Below are 15,503 nucleotides of genomic sequence, written 5' to 3' on the forward strand. Positions count from 1 at the left end.
GGAGCGCCGAGGGGAGTGAGACTACGCGCAGCCTCCGCCGCCCGGACTCCGAACGCCCAGCCCAGGCCGCCGCCGGCGCTGCCCAGCCCGAACCCGCAGAGGGGCGCCGGAGCCTTGAGCCCGAAGCCATACCTTCGCCCGCCGCTCCCTGCCGCCCCCACCCCGGCACCTAGCACCCAACTTGTACCTGAAAAGCCCGAGATCCTCCCGGAAGCCTCCTCTGCAGCTCCAGCTCCGCGGGAGCGCGCCCAGCACCGCGCCTGGAGCCCCGCATCCAGCGAGCGTCAACCTGACTCCCAGAGCGCAGGGAGGAAAAGTTTGGGAGTGACGTGCAGATGGCGAATGAAACATCCGAATAGAACCCTCCCCCCGCCCCATGTCGCGCTGACACACATCAGCTCGAGTCTGGAATGTGAGATCAAGGCGTGTGCGCCAAGCGGTGGGTTTGGTCTCCGCCCCCTCCCCTTCCAAGTAAACATTGTGTGATGTGGTGGTTGCAAATAGCAAACCGAAACCCCGAGAAAGTCTGGCAGGGACCCCCGGCAGAGACATTTTTAAGGAACTTGGCGGTCTGGAGCCAGCCCATACATTGATATTCAAGGCCATGGCGCTGGTGGGTTCGGCGCCCTCTGTTGTATTTTTGCATCCTGTGAAGGCTGATCTGGCTCCTTGGCCCAGTATATCGGCTTCTTGGTGGAGGTAAGGCTCTGCGGGACCTGGAGCGCACTGCCTGCTGCAGTGACCCCAAGGCGGCTGCTCTAGGGAGCTACCTGGAAGGCCCGGGGCAAAGGATGGCTCCAATGGAGGATTTCCCCCAACTCTGGGCTGCAGACAGCATGGTAAATGGAAAGACCCGAAACTGGAAACCGGCTCGGGCTCTTAGAACACCAAGCCTAGCCTCCCAGGGAACTGAGGACAGAAATGAATCTGCAGTCTTCGGCCTGCCCATGTTCCCATGGCCGAAGGCCAGCACCCTGTTCCTTAAAGCAATCAGAAAAGTGCTTCCTAAACTGTAGAGTTCTGGCCCAGATGTAAAGGGTGGCTCCTGAGGGTGTTTTTCCCCACTTTTCTGTTTACTGCTGAAGGTTCCATCCTTCCCCTCAGAAGCTATTAGCACCCTGAGGTGGTAAACTTCTGCTCAGCATCCGTGGCAACTAATTCAGAGGTCACAATCAGAGGATTATAACTGCAGATGGGAACCCTGGAGGAGACGGGGTTCTTTAAAACCCTGTCTTGTTCTCCTGCAAATAATGCCTCTTACATAAAATCTGTGAAGAAGGATTAATGCAGCAATGAGACCTGCCCTAGAATCTCAGACGAGATTGCTTTTTCCATATAGACTCCACTTGGTGATTTTTGTTCTTTATTATTTTTTTTAAACAAAAAGCTTTTTCTGAAAATACAATGAGCTGTTTTTGCAGGGTTCACAATTCCCAATAGATGATGATGCCATTTTTCTAGGTCTTACACATGTTGTGGCTTTGGGGCTTATTTATTAGCTCCCAAGAAAAGCCTGCCTTTCAGTGAGGTTTATGTACTCGAGTAATTGCATTGGGGGACACAGTGCAGGTTGCTGTTAAAGAAGGTGAGTTGTGCAGGCGTCTGCCAGGAAGGCTCTGGGCCACGCATCTGTCAGACCAGAGCGTGCAGCAGGTTTAAGCAAACACAGGGAAGGTTCTATGGAAACAGCAAGGAGGAAATCCCCTCCTGTAAGGGCATGTGGAACCTTGTTCTGTGGCCACACATATGGCCGGCCGGCTTTCCTCTGTTCTCTCCAAGCAAACACATCCCTGTTATGGAGATGGCGTTGGGCCCACCCAGAGGACTTTCAAATTCAGGTGTCAGAAATCACGGCTGACATGGAGCAAATTGTTTTTAAGTAAAATCTCGGTGCCGCTTTGATATGAGTTCCACCAGGGACTTTCCAAAGGTATTTATACATGTGGCTAAGATTAACTGGAGGGTGATTTTTCCCCCCTCAACATTAATTTCAAAAGCTTATCCAAGAATTGCACTGCCGCAGTCTTGGCTGGGCACAGAATCACGAGCCAATCAAGCAGGAACAAAACTTTATTTTGAAAAAGCCGCTAACACTCTCAGCGCCAGCAAGTCAAAAACCGGTCCTCCCACGAGGGTGTCCGACCGGAACCGCGCGCCGACCGGAACCCCCGGGTCCCCCGGACCTCCCCCGGAATTTCCTCCTACTATCCTTCCCCAACCAATGGGAACTCTCCAAGAGTCTGGTAACATGAGTCCGTAACATGAGTCCGGTAGCAGGCCAAGGTGAACAGCGGGAGTCCAATTTGCATATGAATGTAAATCTTAACATAATCATCTCAGTGGCTAGCTGGCGTCACTTTACAACCAAAGGTGCCATACATTGTATATTTGCTTGTGGCTCCTAGCATCTGCCCCCTTCTGTTTAATTAAGCAACAAGCAATGTGGCTAGGGACCGTGCCTGGTAGGTTGTCCAATTTAACATATGGTTCTTACCCGTCATGGGAGAACTGACCTTTAGGCGTCAGCTTCCTGTCTTAGGTTGAATCCACTGTAATCAGAGCAACCCGTCGCTGACTACCGGTCCAGCATTCAGCCATGCTCGTGGATAGGCCTATGCACCAGTGGGGGGGTGAGGTTCTTGCCTCACCTCTGTTGGCCCCCAAATTTTGCCTTGGTGCCAGTGGGGGGGTGAGGTTCTTTGCCTCACCTCTGTTGGCCCCCAAATTTTAGACCATCACTAGTAGAAGGGAGGAGGATACAGAAATGCCACGACACCAAGCCAATTGATGGCTCCTTGGAAAAATTGCGTCACTGGTGACACCATCAGCAAAGATATGCCAGTATTACCACAATAAACATGGGGTGAGCTGGCAAGGAAATTGCATCACTGGTGACACCATCAGCAAAGATATGCCAGCAGTACCACAATTCGGTGCACCAGATGATATTTTACAATGTATACAACTGATATATAGTCCAGGCAAGTTCTGCAAGCAGTTCAAATTGGAGGAGTCTATCAATATGTCCAATTCCTCCCAAAGTAAATCAAGTCCTTGATTGAGCATTACTTGTTGAGTTATATTCATTGATGCATCAGTTTATACAGTTTACTGTGATAGCTATCATAGAAGCTGTAGTTTGGTTTTATCTCAGTCTTCACCGAAATTGGGATGGAGATGGAAATTCTGGCAATGATGCTAAAGAGACATTATCCTGAACAGAGTTATTAAATATAATGAAAAGGAATGGTGAAAGTAAACAAACAGATCTGTTAACCATCTTTAACAACAATCATAAACAGCTGTTCACCTAATTTAAATTAAACCATATAAATCACGTGAATAAAGAAAAAATTCGGATCCATTTTTTCATGAGCGCTCCTCATATAAGAAATATGGACATACACACATACAGACATACAACACAAAACAGAAGTGTGCACACAACATACAACACATAAGACAATAGTAAATAAAGGCCTTGTAACTATACTTAGGTGAAATCTCCATTGCAATGTTTAAAAACTCCACAGTCAAAAAATAAATAAATAAATAAATAAATAAATAAAAAAATAAAACACAGTCAAAAAATAAAACTGATCAGAAAAACATTAACCTAGGTTTGTATGAGCTCAAAAATAAAATAGAACTTTATGATGTGGAAAAATGCAATAATAAAATAGATACTGAAAAAAAAAAAAAAAAAAAACACCTTGGTTAATCACTGTCGCCGATGTAAGAATAGCCAAGCTGGAGCTCTGGATGTCAGCTGTTATGGATTTGAGTCAAATCATCTTCTTTTTCTGTAGAAATTGTTTTAGTTAATCTCTCTGGAATCCAAATTGGTTGCTGTTCATCCTGTGGGAAAACACAGACAGCGCCCCGATTCCAGACTATCACTGGATCCGGGCCTTTCCATTGTCCTGTTAGAATATCTTTCCAAAGTACCTTAGGCTTATGTACATTTTTGGGGTACAAATGTCTTTCCGCAGCACTAAGTCCCGATGAATCTAAATTTAAAAAGTTTAGAGTAAAAAGGGTTATTTTAAGTTTATCTTTGGGGGATATATACCCCTTTCCAATTCCCTCCTTTTGTTTTAATAAGTACATTTTAATAGTTTGATGAGCTCTTTCAACTATGCCTTGTCCTTGTGGATTGTATGGAATTCCTGTTATGTGAGTAATACCAAATGATGAGCAAAATTGTTTAAAAGAGGAGGAAGTATAACCAGGACCGTTGTCCGTTTTTAACTGTTTTGGAACGCCCACAGTGGCAAAATTTTGTAAGCAATGAGCTATAACATCTTTAGTTTTTTCTCCGGCATGAAGGGAGCCCATCAAAAATCCGGAAGAGGTATCAACTGTAACATGTAAATATTTTAATTTTCCAAATTCTGGCAAGTGTGTGACGTCCATCTGCCAAATATGGTTAGGTATTAGTCCTCTAGGATTGACTCCAAGATTAACTTGTGGTAAAAATGTCACACAATTTTGACATTGTTTTATTATATGTCTGGCCTGTTCTTTAGTTATTTTAAAACGCTTTTGTAAAGTATTAGCATTGACATGGAACCTTTTATGAAAATTTATAGCTTCTTCTATTGTGGAGAAAATATGTATGTCATGTGTAGATTTATCTGCTAGTTCATTGCCCATACTAAGGGCTCCAGGCAATCCTGTATGTGCCCTGATATGACCTATGAAGAATGGATCTTTTCGGTCCCAGATTAGACTTTGTATATCGGAAAACAAAGAGAAAACAGTAGAGGAAGGGGAAATCCTACCAGCATCTTCAAGGGAATTAATAGCATTAACTACATACTGACTATCAGAAAATAAATTAAATACAGAATCTTTAAACATCATAAAAGCTTGTAATACTGCATTAAGCTCTACCTTTTGAGCTGATTGTTTGGGTACTAAAAATGTAAAAGTTTGATCAGGAGTAACTACTGCTGCTGTACCATTGTTTGACCCATCAGTGAATATATTTGGAGCATTTATGATAGGGGTTTTTCTTGTCATTTTTGGAAAAACTACAGGATGCTTAGACCAAAAAGACAACAAAGGATTAGATGGTAAGTGATTATCAAATGAAACACTAGTTTTACACAGGATTATTGCCCAAGTATTTAACTCATTAGCTAACTCATCAATTTGATCCATAGTATATGGAGTAATAATTTTATTGGGAGAAATCCCAAACACTCCCTTAGCTGCTTTTATTCCTTTGAGTATTAATTGTCCTACAGCCTCAGGATATCTAGTAAGAATAGTGTTAGGGGAATAAGATAAATGTATCCACAATAATGGACCTTCTTGCCAAAATACTCCTGTAGGAATATTTTTTGTTGGTAGTACAATAAATAATAAAGGCAAACTTATATCAATTCTATCCAAATGCATATTTTCCATATATGTTTCAATGATTTTTAATACTTTTCTTGCTTCAGGCGTTAACATGCGGGGTGAATTTGGATCTGATGGACCTTTTAGAATATCAAATAAAGGTCCTAACTCTCCTGTTGGTATGCCTAGATAAGGCCTTATCCAATTTATGTCTCCCAATAACTTTTGAAAGTCATTAAGTGATTTGAGTTGATCTACTCGTATTTGAATTTTTGGTGGACGGACCATGGTTGAGGATAATAGAACTCCTAAATAATTAATTGGAAGATTTAATTGTACTTTATCTATTGCTATCTCTAGATTATAGTTTTTCAATAAGTTTGTAAGTGTGGCATAACATTCTAGTAATGTGTTTTTATCTTTATGTGCCAATAACACATCATCCATATAGTGAAATATTTGTAGTTCAGGATTTTGGTTTCTAAGTGGCTGGATTGCTTTATTAACATAAATTTGACACATAGTTGGGCTGTTAGCCATCCCTTGAGGGAGTACTTTCCATTCATATCTCTGATCAGGACCTTCATGATTCAGTGCAGGGATAGTAAATGCAAAATGTGGACTATCCTCGGGATGAATTGGAATTGAAAAGAAACAATCTTTAATATCTATAACTAAAACATGCCAGGTTTTTGGTAAAGCAGACAATTGAGGAATCCCTGATTGAGCAGGTCCCATAATAACCATCTCATTATTAATGGCTCTTAAATCTTGTAATAATCTCCATTTACCAGATTTCTTTTTAATGACAAAAATGGGAGTATTATAGGGGGATACGGAAGGTTGTATATGTCCTTCCGCTAACTGTTGTCTGACCAAGTCATGGGCTACTTGTATCTTTTCTTTAGTCAAGGGCCACTGAGGAACCCACACTGGTCTTTCTGATTTCCAAGTAATTTTGATTGTCTCAGTGGCCCTTTCTGAAAACCCAATTCATGTCTATTTATTTCTTGATCTATTTGAATAGGTGCTGTCATACCTTGTTCTTGTTCTCTTAATCTTTTTTCTTTCCTAAAGCCTTGTTTAGCCCTAGTAGTGGGCGCGTTAGGATTGATGTTATTTGTTAATGTCAATCCTAATTGATCTAGGACATCTCGTCCCCATAAATTTACAGGAAGATGATCCAATACATAGGGCTGTATAGTTCCTTCACATCCTTCAGGATCCCTCCAATCTAATACCATAGCACTTCTATGGGGATTTGTTGCCACTCCTAGGCCTCGAAGCGTTTGAGTGGCTTGTTGTAATGGCCAATATTTTGGCCATTCTTGACGAGAGATGACACTAAGGTCAGCTCCTGTGTCCAGCAGCCCATTAAAATCATGTCCTTGAATATTTAATTTTAGCATTGGGCGAGAATCTAAATTCAAAGACAGCATAGCCCAATCTACACCTGTGGAGCCTAATCCCTTGGAGCCTCTTTCTACATTACAACTGGAAAATTTATCATGCAGGCTGGGTATTATTAATAACTGTGCTATTCTATCTCCTGGTGAAATTACTGATATACCTCTTGGAGAACTAGCTATAATTTTTATTTCACCTTCATAATCGGGATCAATTACCCCAGGACTTATCATAAGTCCTTTTAGTGTAGAAGAACTGCGTCCCAATAATAAGCCTACTGTTCCCTGGGGAAGAGGTCCTTTTACTCCTGTGGGAATGATTTGAATTCCCATCTCTGGGGTTAGTACTGCTCTGGCAGAGGCGCAGATGTCCAGCCCTGCGCTCCCTCTAGTTTGTCTGATGAGGGATTTAATGGATAATGCGTCCTGGGCACTACCTTGATGGGGCTGTTGGGTTCCTCCATTGCCCCATATATTTGTGGTTTGGGGCCCCGGGGCATTGGGCCCTCTAGTCCGTTTTTTGGCAATGGAGCTTGATACCTTTCTCCACGATATCGTGGGTAAACACTTGGTCCTTGTCCGTTTTTTGATAACGGAATACCCTCTATGGTGGTTTGAGAACGGCATTCATTAGCCCAATGTCTCCCTCTACGGCATCGTGGGCAAATACCTGGTATTCTATTCCTTTGATATCCAGCTTTGTTAAACCCTCCTCTTATGGGGCAACTCCTTTTAAAATGTCCTGTTTGATTACAATTATAGCATGTTCTTGGCCTGGCATCTAAAGCCTGTTGTACTGCTGCTAAGACTTGCCCCTGTTCATTAATGTCTCTACATAATTTAATATATGTGTTTAAATCCTCATGTCTCCATGGTCTAATGACCTCTCTGCAGCAACGATTTGCTTGGTCATAAGCCAGTTGTTTTATAAATGGCATTACCTGTTCTGTATTTCCAAATATCCTAGAGGCTGACTGAATAAGTCTATCTACAAATTCAGCATAAGGTTCATTAGTTCCTTGTATTACCTTAGATAATTGACCTTGTAAGTCTCCATGCCCCTGTAAAGTTTTCCATGCCCTAACTGCATCTACAGCAATTTGTGCGTACACACCAGGGTCATATTCAATTTGTTGTCTTTGACCCTCATAAGGTCCCTTCCCCAAAAGCATTTCTATATTTCTTTGAGGATAACCAGCTTCTGCATTTCGCCTAGCTGTCTCCATGCAAAATTCCTCATTGGCAACCTTCCATAACAAATATTGTCCTCCGTTTAGCACAGATCGACACATGTTAGCCCAATCTGCTGGTGTCATGTCCAAGTTGGTAACAGATTCGACCATGCTTATTGTGAAGGGAGCTTGCGGCCCATAGGTCGTTACAGCCTCCTTTAATTGCTTTATTGTTTTGAAATCTAAAGCACGGTGAATTCGTTGCCCTCCTGCCTGCTCAAGTACAGGGCATGCTAATCTTTGGGGTCCTGCCTCAGAATTCCGTCCATCAACTACGGGAATTGAGGGCCGCTCAGCGGTAGATGGAGCTGTTGGCTGAGTTACGCCCTCTGGTGATAGAACGGAGTTGGTAGCAACCTCCTGTTGTAATTCTCCACCTGATGGCTGCTTGTCCTCTAAGCTTGCTTTTTTTAAATTTTCCTCTGTCTGACTAGCTTGAGAGACCTTCTCTTTTGCTTGACCTAGCGTTTTTTCTACCATAGTCTGGACCTCTAACAATTTACTTAACAGTTTTTCGGTTTGTTTTTTATTGGATTCTAATCTACTATAACCTAACCCAATAAGGTAGGATAAAACAAAGCCGAAGCAGAATGAAACAAAAACGGAGCAGACAATGGTTGTATCAATTTTCTCTTTCTCAGGGCCGAATAACTTCAAACCTTGAGCCAACCATTTTTCCCAGTTCGCCTGAGAAAATTCTAGGGCTAGGGAGCTCGAAATAAAAACAAAATAAATCAAAACAAGAACACATTGTTTTTTGAGAAGGTCATCCATCCTGTCGCCTTCCCTCAGGGGCGAGCAATTTACTCACCTCTAAGCTTCAGGCGTTCCCCGCACGGGCCGCCAAATGCCGCAGTCTTGGCTGGGCACAGAATCACGAGCCAATCAAGCAGGAACAAAACTTTATTTTGAAAAAGCCGCTAACACTCTCAGCGCCAGCAAGTCAAAAACCGGTCCTCCCACGAGGGTGTCCGACCGGAACCGCGCGCCGACCGGAACCCCCGGGTCCCCCGGACCTCCCCCGGAATTTCCTCCTACTATCCTTCCCCAACCAATGGGAACTCTCCAAGAGTCTGGTAACATGAGTCCGTAACATGAGTCCGGTAGCAGGCCAAGGTGAACAGCGGGAGTCCAATTTGCATATGAATGTAAATCTTAACATAATCATCTCAGTGGCTAGCTGGCGTCACTTTACAACCAAAGGTGCCATACATTGTATATTTGCTTGTGGCTCCTAGCATTGCACTTGGACCTTTTATTCTGCAGAGCTGAGAGAAAAACCCAAATGCCAGGCATGTGTGAATGGGTTGAATAGATGGACAGATGGATATGTAACCATGAGAGGGACTGGTGCTGACAGAGCACTGGCAACTTGTGGGGGAAAAAAAAAACAGACAATTTAAGAAAATAAACATCCTTTTCCCGGGGTATGACTCGTAGGCCTCCATTATTATGGAGTAACACTGCCTGGGTTTAGTCCTATTTATGTCACTTACTGAGTAACCTTGGGCAGGTCACTCTTTTCTGTGCTTCAGTTTAGGACTGACAGTAGTACCAACCAGTGGCACATTGAATTATTGATCCTAGCTATTCATTCTCCCGTGGTGGTTGCATTAGTCCATTTTGTTACTATAACAAAATACATGAAGCTGAGAGCATATAGAAAAGAAGTTTATTTAGCTCACAATTCTAAAGACTCAAGAGTCTGATCTGGTGATGGCCTTCTTGCTGGCTCAGGGAATCCAAGAGAGAGAGGGAGAGAGAGAGAGAGGTAATGTTTTGGTCTCTCTCCCTCTTTTTATAAAGTCACAAGTATTCAATCATAGGGGCTCCACCCTGATGACCTTATCTAATTCTAATCACCTCCCAAAGGCCCTGCCTCTAAACATTATAGTGAGAATTAAATTTCTACCCTCAGTACCTCACATGGGGATTAGATTCACCACATGAACCTCTGAGGTACACCGGCAAACCGTACCCACACACAGCAGAGACACTATGCGTCCACATCCTGTCACCTCCCCGTGGCATGGACTGTGAGTCCCTGTCCCTTGACTTTTGTCTTGTTTACATAATAAGATATTAAGGAAATATGTTTGAAATATGCTTGCAAGGCTGGGCTTGCCGTCTCACATCCTGGTAGTACGTCATGAGAAAAATGCATCCTGAATAACAGCCGTCCCTTCCAGCAAGGCTCTAGAATCAGCACCCATGGAGCAGACCTGAACTCAACTGGTAGCTTGGAACCAAGTCACCCCACTTGGAGCTGGACTCAGAACCACTTCAGCTGGCCTGCAGGCACATAAACAAGGGTGGAAAAAATGCTTCTTGTTGTTAAGTTGTTGAATGCCAGCATTTTGTTACACAGCATTATTGTGGCAGTAGCTGACTGATGCATTTCCTCAGTGGGCTGATGTGGAGAATAATGATAGATATTTGAAAAATACCAAGTGTAATTTTTGAGCCCTCATCAGAGCTTAAAATATTTGTTATTATTAGTAAAACATTAGTATTATGAGTAATCATTATTACTAAAAGTAGTTTTGCCCATAATAGTCACATATTAAGTGTTTGTTAATCAGTTGAGTCAGGGAACAAGTATAATGCGAGTGGAGATTTTATAAGAGAGTTCAGGGACATCAGAAAATTAGAGGATCCTCAAAACTCATGCTGACTGATTCATTCCTTCAGCAGATTGTCCCTGAACACCTGCTATATGCCACATGTTGGAGCCACTGGGATGGCGAAGACTCCGTACTCCCGCAAGGAAAGAGCCCTAGGAAGTGCACGTGTGCCGAGCAAGCTGTGAAGCTCTTTCCCAGACTGCGCGTCATCACCTTCGCAACAGCCTTCTCAAGTCAGTCTTGCTGGTCCCTATTTATCAGGCCACGAGACTGAGACTCAGAAACCAAACACTTAGGAAAAGACCAAAGTCCACTCCCGTGCCATCCGAGTGCTCTGGTGCCAATGAATTCAAGCGAGCGGTGGGTAAACTGAACCCTCAGGGACGCGCGGTGGGGCAGAGGGAAGCATGGACCAGCAGGTCACCCTGCCTCCCAGGCACAGGGGCTCAGTAAACACTGAGGCTCATGAGACCTCGGCTTGCTTCTGCCACCGCATGACCTTGAGGTCATTGCATAGGCTCTCAAATTCATTCTGACAGCCCTGGCTTCGGATTTCTGCCACCTCTGCCACCAGCAACGACCTGCCTCCCAGCCCTGTGACTTTGACAAATTTAGACTGCTCGGTAACCTGAAGTGCATTTCAATTTCATAAATTTAGAAATACTCTGGTTAGGCGGATCCCTCCTGCAGTAATGCATCCATTAAGTGCACTTTAAGCCAATTTTGGTATGCTAATCCATCACAAATCGACGTGAAATTTGGGTTCTCGTGAAAATTTCCTACACCCGATCCAAAACCTCTACAGGATCTAGGATAATAAGTAGCAGTCCCTTAGAGTGGCAGACTCCGTCTACTCTGGGTCACACATTCAGAGAGGACAGGATAGGCAGGTTTTAAAAACGTCCACACTCATATATTCACAAGAGCTGTCTTCTCCAGTGGGGGGCCTGGGAAGGGCGGTTTGCTTATTTCAACGATGCTGCCAAAACTCTTGGGGGATGAGGGTCATGTTTGTCTCTGCATTCCCAGCCCCTAACTCAGAGCCTGGCGCTGTAGACACGCCCCGGGGTGTCTAGCAAATGTCCCCGTTGGAATCAGCTAGCTGGATTAGCAACTTGTCCACCGGAGTTAGGTTCCCAGGATTTCCCTAGTTCCTAAAATTGAGTATTCTCCCCACCAGTGAGACTGGGCGTCCTAAAGCAGATGGGGACTTCCAGTGACAGCACCATGTCTGGCGGGGCCCCTGTCCATCCTAGAGTCTCGGAGTGACGCGCGGCACTAATTGGCAACACAAAGAACCCACAGGTGTTGAAAGAGACATAATGTCATTGTTATCACCACCCAGGACTCTGTTGTCACCAGTGGTTGAAGGGCAGCACCTATTAACTGATGTTTTTAGCTGAGTAATGGACATTTTCCCAATAAGATCAAGTTTACAGCCGGCAGCGTTTCACTTGCCTGATTCTGTCGTAAGATCTACAACCCACCCAGCAACAAAAATGAGCTATTGGCTTGATTAATTTAGAGCAGCATCGCCTGTGCTGGATGTGAAACACATGCCCCTTCTAAATAAATGTCACTTACCTGGTGAGGCTTTATGCAGTCAAATGCTAAGAATTGGTGCTTAGGAGGACAATGGGAGTGAACACCACAGGCAGATGCTCCGAGTGGCCGGCTGAGATTTGCACTCCTCTCCCTGCCCAGCTCCGCTGCTGGCCGGATGCAGACCTGCTTCACCCTGCCGCCCCCCCCCCCCCCGCCCCGTAATGCCTGCACGTGCGCCTGCCCGCTGCCTGTGGAGCATCAATCTTAGCTCCTGGTGCCCCTTTATCTCCACTCCAGCTTTACAATATCCTCTCCCCAAACCTGGCTTGTTGTCCCCTTCTCCTCCTCCTCCTCCTCCTCCTCCTTTTTTGGCACCCAGCATTGAACCCAGGAGCCCTTAAGCCCAGAGCCACACTCCTAGCCCTTTTTAATTTTTTTCATTTGAGTCAGGGTCTCAATAAGTTGCTTAGGGTCTTGCTAAGTTGCAAAGGCTGGCTTTGAACTTGCAATCCTCCTGCCTCAGCCTCCTGAGTTCCGGGATTACAGGTGGGCCTCCCTGCTCCCAGAAGCCTGGCTCGTCTTGGAAGCACCGGGGAGTGTTAGATGCAGGTTCCTGGGCCCCAGTACCAGAGATTCCACTTCTGACCTCTGGGCTGGGACCAGGAATTTGAACGGGCCTCTCTGGGGTGGCACCGGGAGTGTGTCTATTTCAGAAGCTGCTCTGGAACCCACAGCTAGGGACAGCTGGTCTGGACCCATGTCCTCTGCCCCTTGGGACTGACCTGCACTCCCCTGCCTCCTTCCCTGGACCTTCAAACTGGCTTCTTTCTGCAAACATAGCCAAGCTCTTCCCCCAACACCCATGCAGCCCCCAGCACCTCCACAGCACCACCAAGAGGAGTCGGGTTGGGGTAGCCGGCAGGACCACAGCCCCATGGTGCCCTGCCTCTTCTCTGGGCCCATCTGCCCCTGGATCGCATGCTCCCATTGGCCCCATCTTCTTGGCTTCCTAAGGTGCCTAGGGACAGCCACACCATAACTCTGGGAGGAGGAGCCTGTGGTGGCGTCACCAACTCCAGAGTTCATTTCCAGGGACTGTTGGCTCTTGGAAGGGCATTGACTAGAGAAAGTTTGGCTTCCTCAAATTTGCTTTGACAAAGTCAAACCTGGCATGGGTGCGACTGACCGTGGGTGGATGCTGCCTCCACCCCCCACCCCCCACCCCTGTGACCTCAGTAGGGACCTTGGGAAGCCCCAGATGGTTCCCAGTCATGACACTGGGGGCAGAGTTCAAATAACACCCTTCACCAGGTCACAGCCTGTAGCTCAGAAGTCTGGTGGGTTCTCTGCTCTGGGCCTCACAAAAAATAAAGCCAAGGTGTGGGTCAGGCTGAGCGCTCCTCTGCAGGTCCTGGGGAAGAACTCAAGTTCAGGTTGTTGGAGGAATTCTTTCTTTAAGGTCATGAGGCCTCTTTCTTTGCTGGGGTTCACACTCTGTGCTTAGAGGCCACCTCCATTTCTTCTCAAGGGTGCCCTCAACCTGCAAAGCAGCAGTGGCATTCCAAGTCCCCGTCCTTCTGCCTGCCTTCTCTGCCTGCTGGAAAGGCTCCTGGGATTCGGCCACGATGATCCGGGCAGAGGAGCCTCCCTTTCTGAAGGGCAACTGATGACTGGTCTTAGTGACATGGAACCCAGTATATTCACGGACATGGCATCAGGGGCAAAGAAGATCCAGGTGACAGTGGCAAAGGTCAGAATCCTCCAGAGAAAGAGAAGCGATAGGAGGTCAGATTGTATTGTATGCACAGAACCCGCTCCGAGAAATCAGACCCAGGAAGGTGGACGGTGCAAGTCTCAGCCAGGGTCCAGCTCAGAAGGCAGAGGACTGATGTCCCAGGTGGAAGACAGGCAGGGAGACCACTTTCCTCCTGAGCCTTCCATTCTAGCAAGGCCCAGTGGACTGTGTGGGGCCTGCCCCCATTGGGAGGGCCATCTGCTTTCCTCCATTTTCACCTCTTCCTGAAACACCCTATAGACACCCCCAGAACAGCGTCTGACTAAGCATCTCGGAATCTTGTGGTCCAGCCAACTCAACACGTAACATACACCATCGCAAGGGTCAAGGGTCGTCGGAAATCAGGCCTCCTTGCCTCCTGCGTCAGCAATCCGGCCAGCTAGCACATGTCTTCAGCGAGTATTTCCTGGGCAACCTCCGGGAACACCATTCAGGAGGCTCCAGGACCTGCCCTGCCCTCAGAAGGCCCACAGTCAGCCTGTGCCAGGGCAGGGCAGTTGGATGCCACCCTCGGGTGCCGGCTTCTTGTGCATTCAGTAAGAAACTGGCCTGAAGGAAGGTCCCCAGCCCCAAGCCCCCGGCTCCTCTCAGGAGCTTGCTGTACCCAGGGCCTCCTCATGCCAGGGCTTGGCTCTGCTCACACGCTTCACACCAGCACAGCCGTGAGCTGTGTGGCAGCCATAGCTGCTGCAGTGACAAGGTGTGGGGACAGTTGGGGTGCCGAGAGAGACAAGACCAGCCGCACGAGACCGGGGTGAAGCTGGGACCGCATGTCCCCCGTCATCTCTATTTCACCTGTTTGGAAATATCCATGATGATCGGGGCTTTAAAAATATACTTAAAAGCAATTTATGTTTTCATGGCAAATAGAAAAGCCACATTTTCTGTAAAATATTGATCACAAAGTACACAGAATTAAAAGAAATCTCGCAGTGATATGTCCTGGCTGGGCGGGGACGAGGGCCTCCTCCCTACTACCAGCGAGCTGAGTGGTGTCAGGGCCTAAGATCAGGCGCTGGTTTTCTTTTCTTTTTTTCTTCCCCCTTTTTTTTTTAAACTAAGAAGACTTAGTTTTCATTAAATCCTGCTGATTTTAAGAAACCTGGTGCGGATGTCTTTCCAGGACCTGGTTCCTTTGTTGTCCACAACAGGCAAGAGCGTCCCCCGAAGCCCCAGGGTCTGAAGGCTCTGACGCCCCATCCAGCCCTCGGATGCCTCCCCCTGTGACTAGGCCCTGGGCGTGAAGAACAGAGGACCTGCAGGCAGGAGAGGGCAGGGTGGAGGGCAACAGCTGGAGCAGCCAGGAGACTGCACCTGGGCAAGGACAGCCGGGGATCAGGGTTAGCCTGAGGGCCTCCTCGTCCTTGTCACCGACCCTCTCTCTGAGTCCCACTTCCAACCTGTACTCTGAGACAGTATTCACACTCCACCCTCCACCAGAGCCTGCCCTGGGAACAGGCCTAAGGGGCCTCCACACCTTGGCTGACCATTCAGCAAAAAGTCCTGCCCCAGATCCTCTCCTCTCACCTTCCCTAGGTCTAAGATGGCACCA

At 46.5% G+C, this 15,503-nt stretch overlaps 1 protein-coding gene and 1 long non-coding RNA gene across 3 annotated transcripts in view; one reads left to right on the plus strand and one right to left on the minus strand.

Moving 5' to 3' along the window:
• CHST15 (carbohydrate sulfotransferase 15) overlaps window positions 1-12,844 on the minus strand; it is an 80,702-nt gene extending 67,858 nt beyond the window's left edge. The window contains exon 1 of one of the 2 annotated variants that reach the window (XM_081268627.1): window positions 12,196-12,844. The gene's annotated coding sequence lies outside the window, so the exon portion shown is untranslated. Of the gene's footprint in view, window positions 1-187; window positions 598-12,195 lie in introns of those variants that run through there. The other variant, XM_081268625.1, reaches the window with a different exon arrangement.
• On the plus strand, window positions 561-12,199 carry LOC308634631. Its single transcript, XR_014019052.1, has 2 exons — window positions 561-699; window positions 10,679-12,199. It is a non-coding gene; the product is annotated as an uncharacterized lncRNA (long non-coding RNA).
• Window positions 12,845-15,503: the final 2,659 nt, after the last annotated feature.

The sequence above is a fragment of the Spermophilus citellus genome (assembly GCF_964194105.1).
Source record: "Spermophilus citellus genome assembly, chromosome: 15".
NCBI lineage: Eukaryota > Metazoa > Chordata > Mammalia > Rodentia > Sciuridae > Spermophilus > Spermophilus citellus.